The following is an 11,195-nucleotide window of genomic DNA, read 5'->3' as shown; positions in this document are numbered from 1 at the left end:
CTGAGGGTCTTGAAGGGGCAGGGGGTGGGAGGTCGGGGTACCAGGTGGTGGGTATTATAGAGGGCATGGATTGCATGGAGCACTGGGTGTGGTGTAAAAATAATGAATACTGTTATGTTGAAAATAAAAAATAAATTAAAAAAAAAGAATACACCTTCAGGCACAGAGGTGAAGAAGACAGTGAGATATTGTTTTATTTGTTTGGACTCATTTGCAAGTGACAGGAAATCATGCCACTGATTTTAATCAGGAAATATTTTCATATCAAGAACTGGGTGCATACAGAATGAGCTGGACGACTAGGAGAATGAGTTTCAGGCTGGGCATTCAGGAATACTCCCTGGGGAACCCTCCAGAACTGGCGTGCTGGGGGAGCCATCATCTCACAGAAATGCCCTGCAAAACGCGGTAGAGATGAGCCCAGGCTTTCTGAGGTCACTCCTCCTGCTCCCGGGCCGCCCTGTCCAGCAGTCTGCACGGCCCCAGGGCCAACCTTCTCTCATTCTTCTCGGCTGAAGCCTATGCTTCTTCTCTGGGGTGCTGCCTCCCAGCTTAGAGCCCAGCCTAGAACAAGACTGTGTGGGAAGAGTGCTCTGGGGTTGCCTGATGATGACAAATGTGGCATTCCCTTCTAGGGAGCGTGGGGGTCAGAGCGCTGGGCTGAAGGGAGGGGGATGTGGGCAGAAGGTCCTGTCCCACAAGGAGATTTACTCTTCGATAGCTCTGTGGCCTTGGACAAATTATTTCAGTGTTCTGGGTCACGTTCAGTGCTTCGTGTCCTCCATGTGCTCAGCCATAAAGGGAGGAATTAGGATAACTGCTGCCACTACTGCCAGGAATGACGGAGTGCCTTGTGTGTCTGGGAGTCACTCTCTCAAAGCCAGAGTCCTCAGGAGGATCATCTGCAGGCCTGTCTTTGACCAGGTGCCCATGGCCTCCTCAGGAGCTAGGGAACAGGAGAGGCACTCCTGTCCTCCCCTGTTGGTTCTTCCCAGGTCAGAAATGGAAAGCAGAGCCCTACTTCCTACCAAGACATGACTGGGGTCGGGTTGGGGGTGGCAGGGGGATTTATCCCCAATGGGAAGCATGCTTAGTTGGCAAATAGAAAACTAAAAAAGCCAGTACACTGTGGACACATTTTTAAAACAGGAATCATTTCCATCTGTGCCTCCCCCTGAGTACTGACACCGTTGCAGTCGGAAGCTTTGTGTGCTAGTCGGAAGCTTTGTGTGCTAGTCAGAAGCTTTGTGTATCTGTTTCCATCACAACGAAAACACAGTAACACTATTGAAATTCAAGAATATATTTGAATCTGAACTTGTCTCACGTACCACTGGGGATAGCCATCACACGCTGGGCACGTACACAGGGCACGTGAGGCGTTGTCGTATTAGTGTCACAAGCCCGTCCCAGTTGACAGAGCCATGCTTATCGGCCGGGGACTGTAGGACAAGGAATGGAAGTGGACTCAGACCGTTTTTTTTTTTTTTTTTTTAAGATTTTGTTCATTTATTTATTTTAGAGAAAGAAAGAGAGAGTGTAAACAGTCAAGAGGGGCAGAAGGGTAGGGAGAGAATCTCAAGCAGACTCCGTGCTGAGCGTGGAGTGCAATGCAGGGCTTGATCCCACCACCCCGAGATCACAACCTGAGCAGAAATCAAGAGTTGGACACTCAACCGCTTGATCCACCCAGGTTCCTCTGGACTCGGACTGGTTCAAATAGAAAAATACTGGGGGCGCCTGGCTGACTCAGCTGGTTAAGCATCTGCCTTCGACTCAGTTCATGATCCCAGGGTCCTGGGATGCAGCCTCACATCGGGGTCTCTGGTCAATCGGGAGCTTCCTTCTCCCTCCCCCTATGCCTGCTGCTCTCCCTGCTTGTGCTCTCTCTCTCCCTCTCTCTTTGTGAAATAACTAACTAACTAAATAAATAAAATCTTTTTAAAAATAAATGGAAAAATAATTTAGTGAAAAATATAATCTGGTGGTCCCCAGAATCCATGGGAAGGTTGCAGAGCTAGCTCAGAAAACAGGGAGAAATCAGGGGGCAGGAGTGGGGTGGGCAGATTGAGGGGGAAAAAAAGAAAGCATAGAGAGAAAAGCCACTCACAGGGGAAGGGGCATTCTGCTGCAGCTTTTTGTTCTTTCTTTCTTTCTTTCTTTTTTTAAGGTTTTATTTATTCATTTGACAGATGGAGATCACAAGTAGGCAGAGAAGCAGGCAGATAGAGAGGAGGAAGCAGGCTCCCTGCTGAGCAGAGAGCCCGATGCGGGGCTCGATCCTAGAACCCTGGGATCATTACCTGAGCCGAAGGCAGAAGCTTTAACGCACTGAGCCACCTAGGTGCCCCCTTTTTGTTCTTTCTTAAACGCTGGCAAAATGGAGAGTATTTTGTGGTTAGATACATCCGCATTCACACAACAAGCGTTAGCTGAGTCCTGTTCCCAGAGAAGCAGAGAATGCCGAACTGTGGTGTCAGGACAGGAGTAGGCTGGACCAAGAGCTGGACACTGGGGGACACAGAAGGAGTGAGTTCTGGTCTTTATTAAACCGGTGAAGGTGGTCTATGGTAAGCCTTGAAGGGTCATGCTGAGCACACATGTAGGGGAGCCTTGTAACCCATCATCAAAACAGAGCAACGGAGGCTCAGAGAATTGAGTCACTTGCTTTAGTAAATAGCACAGACAAGATTCCAGTTCAGAACCTCCTGACTGAAAGTCATGTTTGTAAACATTGGGCCTTCCTCCTCCTCCTCAGGAGAGTGTGCCTAAGAAGCTCAAACAAGCCAACGTGTAGATGCCACAGGGAAGATTCAAAGAATCTACGAGGAGTTAGAGACAGCAAGCAGCTAGGAGATCTGGAAGGCTTCATGGAGGAAGCAGCATTCCCTATGGACTTTGAGGGCTCTCCAGGGTAACAGCAGGTGAATATATGTAGGAAAAATGATGTGGCAGTTTGAGGGAGTGAAACAAGCCATGTGAACAGGAGGGTTGGCGGGGGGTAGCTCTAGAGATGGTGAAGGGTCCATGTGATAGCATGTGGGAATTCATGGAGGATGAAGGAGCAGGTGGAGACCTGCTAGGGGATTCTGTTGTAACCTGGATGGGCGTAAAGAGTGACACAGTTTCCTTCCATAGGCAAAGGAGGCATTTTTATTTTTATTTGTTTGAATTACTTAAACTTATTTATTAAGTATGTGAGCCTATAGATGTAGAGGGTTTTTTGGTTTGGTTTCATTTTTTAATTTTTTCTTTTTTTTATTCTAGTTTCAGAGGTAGAGTTTAATGATTCATCGGTTGCATATAACACCCAGGGCTCACTACATCAAGTGCCCTCCTTAATGCCTATCACCCAATTACCCCATCCCCCCCATATCCCCTCCAGAAACCCTATTTGTTTCCTAGAGTTAAGAGTCTCTTATGGTTTTCTCCCTCTCAATTTTCATCTTGTTTTATTTTTCCTTCCCCTTCCGTATGTTCCTCTGTTTTGTTTCTTAAATTCCACATATGAATGAGATCTTTTTTTTTTTTTTAAAGATTTTATTTATTTATTTGACAGAGAGAGATCACAAGCAGGCAGAGAGGCAGGCAGGGAGAGAGAGAGGAGGAAGCAGGCTCCTGCTGAGCAGAGAGCCCAATGCGGGACTCGATCCCAGGACCCTGAGATCATGACCTGAGCCGAAGGCAGAGGCTTAACCCACTGAGCCACCCAGGCGCCCCGAATGAGATCTTTTGATATTTGTCTTTCCCTGACTTATTTCACTTAGCCTAATATCCTCTAGCTCCCTCCATGTCATTGCAAATGGTAAGATTTCATTCTTTTTGATGGCTGAGTTTGCATTCCCACCAACAGTGTAAGAGGGTTCCCCTTTCTCTGCATCCTTGCCAACATTTGCTGTTTCCTGAGTTGTTAATTTTAGCCATTCTGACTGGTGTGAGGTAACATCTCATTGCTGTTTTGATTTGCACTAAGGGAGGGATTTTTAGATTGAGAGTGAGTTGGGGGAAGAAGGTCTGATATGCTTGATGATCCGAGCTGTGATTTAAAACAGTGATTCTCAGACTTTTGAATAACTGATACCAATAATTTGTTTTTGCCCATATATATATATATATAAAATTTAATTTAATTCAGGAAAGCAACTCTGCATTTTGACAAGGGCCTTAATAAAAATAACACATCACATCACTACTACCTCATAAAAGAAAAGCCACTTTTTATTCTGTGCGCCCCTCCCAAAAGATAGGATCTTAGAGGAAAAGACAGTCCTTCTAAAAAAAAAAGGGGGAGTTGTCAACAGTCCCCCAGTACACTTAAATATCAAGGGCTCTCTCACTTTCCTCGTTTTATTTGGCCTGTTATTATACTAGTGTGGCTCTAGGACCCCCGTGTAGAAACCACAGCTCTGAAAGATCTGGTCATGTATAGAAGGCAGTTTGGTGCTGGGAGAGATCACAGGCAGAGCAAAGATTTCTGCTCTTAAGGAGCTGCTGCAATACTTTGAACAGTTCAAATTGGGAGTGGGGGAGGCCTGTGGGCATGGGAAGGAGAGGGTGGATGTGGGAGATGCTGGGAGGGAGATGCAAAGTACTCATGTGTGTTCTGCCCTACGATGACCACAGTGGACATGATTCATTGAGCAGATCACTCTTTCCTAAGGGATCTAAGACACAGCCTCACAGTCCTTAGCCTGCCTCGGTGGAACAGAGGGGGTCCGTGACCCAAAACTTTTTGCTATCACTATACTGGGTGATTTCCTATGAAGGCAGGTAGGGATGGGGATGGAGATGGGAGTCACAAATGTTCCTGATGCTTCAGGGCTGGGATTTTGGAAGAAGTCTGGCTAGGTAGATTTATGTCTCCCAGATATCCATGTTGATGAACATGGAATGCTCAGAATCTGTCAACATGTTACCTTATATGGAAAAGGTATTTTATACGTGGAATTAAGGATCTCAAAATTGTAAGAAAAAATGTTCCTGGATTTTCCTGGTGGGCTCAGTGTAATACTTTTAAGAATACTTTTAATAGGAAAGAATACTTTTAATAGGAAAGCAGGCATGTAAATCCAAGAAGATACATCAACAGAAAGAGAGGTCATGGTGATGAAGCCATAAGTCAAGGAATGTGGGCAGCCCCAGAAGCAGGAAAAGGACCCTCCCCTAGAGCCTCCAGAAGGAACAGGCCATGCTGTCACCTTGATTTCTCCCAGTAACAGATTTTCTCCCTGTGTCAGACTTCTAACCTACAAAACTATAAGATAATAAACCTATATTTTAGGTCATAAAGTTTGTGGAAACTTGTTACAGAGGCAACAGAAAACTAATTCAAGAAAGTTGTGTCATCCACAGAAACAGAGTAGTCTGAAGGGTAGGGTGAGCAGGTAATGGATTCTTCTTGGAGCATTCTGGATGTCATATATAAGGTACATGTTATTGGGGAAATGACCATCCAACAGCTGGAACTCCAGAGACAGAAAAGAAGGAACAACAATACTTTAAAAGGAAGAGAAATAGATAATAACTAATTTGGGGGGGTTACCTACAAGGTTTCTGGTTCTTTGACCAAGTTATTTTATTTAATCCTCATGACATCTTGAAGGTAAGCTTTTTTTTTTTTTTTTTTTTTTTTTAACTTACTTTCACAAGTAAGCGGCTCAGGTAAATGACCAAGGACTAGGAGATGTCTTAAAGTTTACTCAGCTAACACCTGGTCCAATCTCATTCTAGACAGTGTGACTTTGATCATTATGGTCCTACTGAAGTTCTGAGAAGGAAGTCAAGGGAATCTCTGACTTAAGTCCTGATTCTTCTCAGTAACACAGAAAACGAGATCACCAATAAATAGTGCCAGGGTTAAGGGGTCACTTTGGAAGGTTAAAAGTAAGTTTAGAGCAATGGTATTAGGAGGGGAGACAAATCTTTGGCAACCTGGAGATGTTTCTCAGAAGGAAAATTTCTTCACATCATGGGGTCACCAACTCCAAGATCAGTGGGTGTCATGGATGATGTCAGCAGTGACTCACTGTCTGTTGTTCCGGCAGAGGTATAGAGCATGAGACTGGACAGTAGCCAGCGGATCTGATTCCTCCTGCTCATACAGTGATTTATTCCTGGACTTCCTCACTGTGGGGGCAGGAGGAGGGGTGTGAAGGGATTTCCTCCATGTCTGAGGGCTCCAAGAGGACAGGAGAAGCAGCTGTTAATTTATAGACCTACGGTTGGATTCTTGTTGACTCAAGGAACTGGGGTCTTGTATGTTTCCTATACCTTCCTCAACCCTTGTAGTATGGCACCGGGCTTGAAGCCACACTGGTCTTATTCTCTTCCAGGGATCCATAAGCCTGGGTACATAGCTGACATTTATTGGACACTTAGCATATGCCAATAGCCTCATGAAGCAGGTTTTCTCTGATCCTATTGTTCTGGTAAAGGATCAGAAGTTCAGAGAGATTCAGTAACTTGTCCAAAGTCGCAGAGCTGGTGAAAGGTGTGGCTAAAATTTAAGACCAGGTTTATTCAATTCTGAATCCCATACTTGACACATTTTGCTATGAATTAAATTCCGTCACAGGGGAAGTAGATGTAATCACAGTTTACCATAACACCGTGTAGTTATGGAACTAAATGTGGAACTAAAAAGAAGCACATGGATGGCCTGGGAGGAAGCCCCTTTACTGATAGGGAGACACATGGGGGTAGGGGGAGGCTTCTTGGAGGAGTGGTCTCAGAGCTCAGGGGTGAATGAGTTTCTGACCAGTAAAAGAGCATTCTGGCTAGAGCAAGAAACAGGCAAAGATGTGAAGATGGTGGCCATGTTTGGGAAGAATGAGTAGTCTGACAACCATGACCATGAGTCAAGACTATGACATCAGGGGTTATTGTTGACACAGATGAAGACTAGAGGTTCTTTGAAAAACAAACCCTCAACACTTCCAGCTAAGTCCTAAAGCCAGACTCAGTATACATCCTCTCTCAAGAGAGCCAAGGAGGTGAACATTTGGGCCTACTTACCATTCTGTTCAGTAATTATTATGTTGTTCATTGAGTACATGTCAGGGTAACATTTTTGGTGGATTTGTTTGATCAGGATGTAAACTCTGTATATGTAGACACAGGTTTCTCAGCTTGTTACTCAGATACTATGGTGATCTGATCATAAGCCACAGCCGGCTGTTCAGACTTCTTTAAAATAGAGGGAAATATATCCTCTGAGAACTGTGTGCCTCAAAAATCTGCATGCTTTTCCTGAGCCTCAGCTGGGTGAGATGACACTACCAGTGTGCGATAAGCATTTTCCATGTTTGGTACTCGGTCTTTAAAAACGGAACATTTCAGGGGCACCTGGGTGGCTCAGTGGGTTAAAGCCTCTGCCTTTGGCTCAGATCATGATCCCAGTATTCTGGGATCAAGCCCCACATCGGGCTTTCTGCTCAGCGGGGAGCATGCTTTCTCCTCTCTCTCTCTCTCTGCCTGCCTATCTGCCTGCTTGTGATCTCTGTCTGTCAAATAAATAAATAAAATCTTTAAAGAAAAAATAAAATGGAACATTTCAAAGAGCTATATCATTTTCCATAAATGTGGCATTATTGACTAAATTTTCTTTTCTGCACATTGAAGTTTCTTCTCATTTTTCCCTGTTTTCATCTACACTGAAATAACCCTGTGGTTTTTATCCTTTGGATGATTTTTTATTCAAAAATTCCTTGAAATGGGATTAATGGGTCAAAGATGGATAACATTTTTATGGTTTTTGATACATGTTACACAATCACCTTCTGAAAAGTTTAGAACAATAGCCCATTGTTGGCATCAAATTTCAGTGCAAACTCATCAGTGTTGGGAAGTGGGGTTTTCCTAATTTTCATTCATTCATTAGGTATAAATGACTTATTTTAACTATGGTCTCTTTTTTAATGATGTCAGTTGAACATTTTCTACATTTCTGTCTTCCATTTGACTTCAGCTTTTTGCAAAATTTCCTTTGTTTACTGGTCTGCTAGAATTTTGGTATTTTTCTTTTCAATTTGTAATGGAACTTGAATTCAAAATCACACATGGGAAAATAAACAAGTCTCTCTTTGGGAATTTACAGAAAGGAAAGGATGTGTTAAGAACTAGGACAGCAAAGGACTATGAAAATAAAAAATAATAAATTTGAGTTTATTTTCATTTTTGAAGTTCCTCCAGTGTAGTGATTTTTTTTTTTAAGAGCGAGAGCTCACATGTACACATGCACGAGTGGGGAGAGAATTGTAAGCAGGCCCCATGCCCAGTGGGAGCCTAATGCGGGGCTCGATCTCACAACCCTGAGATTATGACCTGAGCAGAATTCAAGAGTCAAGTGCTTAATCAACTGAGCCACCCAGGCGCCCCCAGAGTAGTGATTCTTAACTTGTTTTTAGATTATACATCTTTTTAAGATATGAATCCTTACCCCCAAAATGAACCTGACCTATTGCATAAAACTTAAATGAGTTCATGGCCCTTCTCAGGCCTCTCCACTGACACCTCTCAGCTTCAGAGCCTTTGTTCTATAATAACTGCTTTAACTAAAAAGTTCAATTCATTATTGCTCATTTTTGTCTGTCTTAACAAAAAGCTACATTGCTTTGTTTGGTGTCAGAACGCTAATGCTATGAATAAGTCATTGTATTTCTTTTCCTTTTTTTTTTCCCCCGGAGTTTTGCGACTGTCACCAGTAGACTTCAGAATTCCCAGAGGGAATTTGACTTCATGACTCATACCTCCAGCTTCAGGTATGACATGATCCCAGCAATGTGGGAACCTCAGAGTCTGAAACACAATTAACAGATTGAGGCCCCTACGACTTCAGACTTACCAGATTCAAAATTTTAAATAACATGTTTGAAATACTCAAAGAAAAAAATAAAAACCAACAAAACTATATCAAAATGTGAGCAAGAGAGAAAAATAACAAATGACCAGGCAGTTTGGAGAAAGAACTAAATTGAGTTTTTAGAAATCATCATTCTCTTCAAAGTGCTGAGAGAAAATAAACTGTTAATACAGAATCATATACCTATTAAAACTATCTACAAAGAAAAAGTAACCCATAAGGATATTTACAGGTAAATAACAAATGAGTTTACCACCAACAAGCCTTCACTAAAAGAACAAAGAGTGTTTAAAAAAGAAGGAAAATTATTCCAGACAGAAGGTATATTAGTTTTTCATTAGCTGTTGAACCAACTTGCCACTAATGTTGTGGCTCAGAACAACACAAAACTATCTCCCATTTCTTCAGGTCAGAACTCTGATCCAAGTCTCATTGTGTAGAATCAAGGTGCCAGTCAACAGGGCTTCTAGAGGTTCAGGAGACAAACTGCTTCCTTGCTTTCACTACCTTCTAGAAGCTTCCTGCATTTCTTGACTGGTGGCCCCTTTCTCCATCTTCAAAGCCAGTAATGGATGTTGGGTCCTTGTCACATGATATCACTCTGACTCCTTTTCTGTCTCCCTCTTCTACTTTGAAGGACCCTTGGGGGTTACATTGAGCCCACTGAGATAATCCTGAAGAATCTCCCTGTTCTAAGGTCAGCTGATTAGCAACTTGCTGAGGTTTTCACGCTCTTCCACAGTTTGCACTTTTGGGCAGAAAGAGGTTCATGTGCTGGCCAGACATTAACGCTCCTGGTACTCCTGTGGCACTGGAGTAAGTTCTTCACCTGGTAGGAGGCTGACAGGTGTGCCCGAGAAAGCCACAGTCCTTCCCCTTCCTGGTTTCCAGTTACCCCCACCTTCAGACCTCTGATTGTCGATTCTCAAAAGCCTCTGGTTATTGAAGAGATGAAAACCTCACCTATATAAAGCATCTGGCATGATGCCCAACACAGGTGGCCATTTCACAAGTGTTCCCTTCCTTCTAACCCTTCTGGGCAAGTCTGTTTTCTCTTGGCTGGGACAGCTCTTTCTTCCATCGTGTCATCAGATCCATACTAGGGCCCTGTTGGACATGCACTCTGGGAATTAATTCTTGGCCTCTGTTCTGTTGACAGACTTCTCTGTCATTTACCTGCATCTGTCCATTTACCAAAAGGAGGTGATCGCATTGGCCCTCTACCAGCGGGAGTGCCTGAAAGGTTTAGGTTTCTGGCCATCCTCCAAGACTGGGGGTGGTCTTATATCCTGCCATTTCTTAGATCTCATACTGTTTTTCCTGTGTAATAAGAATTCCATCTGTTATTTGTAGATGGGTTAGCGATTCATAAAGCACATCCAGCAAAAGGTAGATCAAGTATAAGAATCCCCATTTTAGAGCTGGGAAAACTGAACCCCAGAAAGGAAGAAAGGCTCCCCTGGAAAACGGTCAGTGACTAGACGGCAAGTGAGGGTCTTCTGTGCTGAGGTTTCCTGACTACCCATCCAGGGCTTTGCTTGGGAACGAGACGTTATGGGGAAGGAGGGTCTGAGTCAGACAACTGTGAGCCTCAGTTTCCTCATCTGTAAAGTGAAGATAATAGTAAAACATGCTGAAGTTGTGAAAATTCAGGCAGCTAGTCCCTTGGGTAGCATGGTGGCTGGCATTGGACACTGCCTGCTGTAGACGCTGGCGGGGCTGCCCAGGCCTGCCCCTGCCCCAGGACAATGGCCTGCACCTGCACAAATCACGTCTGCTCTCCAAGGGAAGCCTGCATCCAATGACCTTTCAGTGTTGGGTGTGGAGACCCGACTCTCTTGCCAGGCCCTCCCTAGCTCCAGACGTCTGAGGGCAAGGGCTGAGCCTGTGTTCTGACAGCTCAGCTTGCCAACTCCCTCGGCTTGGTCCTTCTTTATTCACACCACGCCGGGGCAGATCCTGAGCTAACTCCCCAGTAAGTACCCTGTGTGCTAGTCTCTGTGTCATGCTCAGCTCTGTGCGCATACATGAAAATCAGCCTCATCAGGTGTGAACCGCAAAGGAGAGTGGGTTTGCATGGAACCATCTGCACAAAGTCATGTCCTACCAGCGTAGCAGAGAAGATGGCCTGGGCTAAGCGTGTGTCCCGTGTCCTTGCAACAGACTAGGATGGGCAGGCTCTCCTGGGTCCTAAGTCCATGACCCTGGCCCCCTGTCCTGGGACCTGACAGCTGGGGAAGCCTCCAGGTTGGGGCAACCCCAGAATCTGGGCCGTTCTGTTCCTGGGTGCAACCTTCTTTCCCCAGTGATGCAACCCTTTGCAACAGACCACAGG

This window comes from Mustela lutreola, chromosome 9 (genome assembly GCF_030435805.1).
Source record: "Mustela lutreola isolate mMusLut2 chromosome 9, mMusLut2.pri, whole genome shotgun sequence".
Taxonomy (NCBI): Eukaryota; Metazoa; Chordata; class Mammalia; order Carnivora; family Mustelidae; genus Mustela; species Mustela lutreola.
This window is presented reverse-complemented; position numbering follows the sequence as displayed.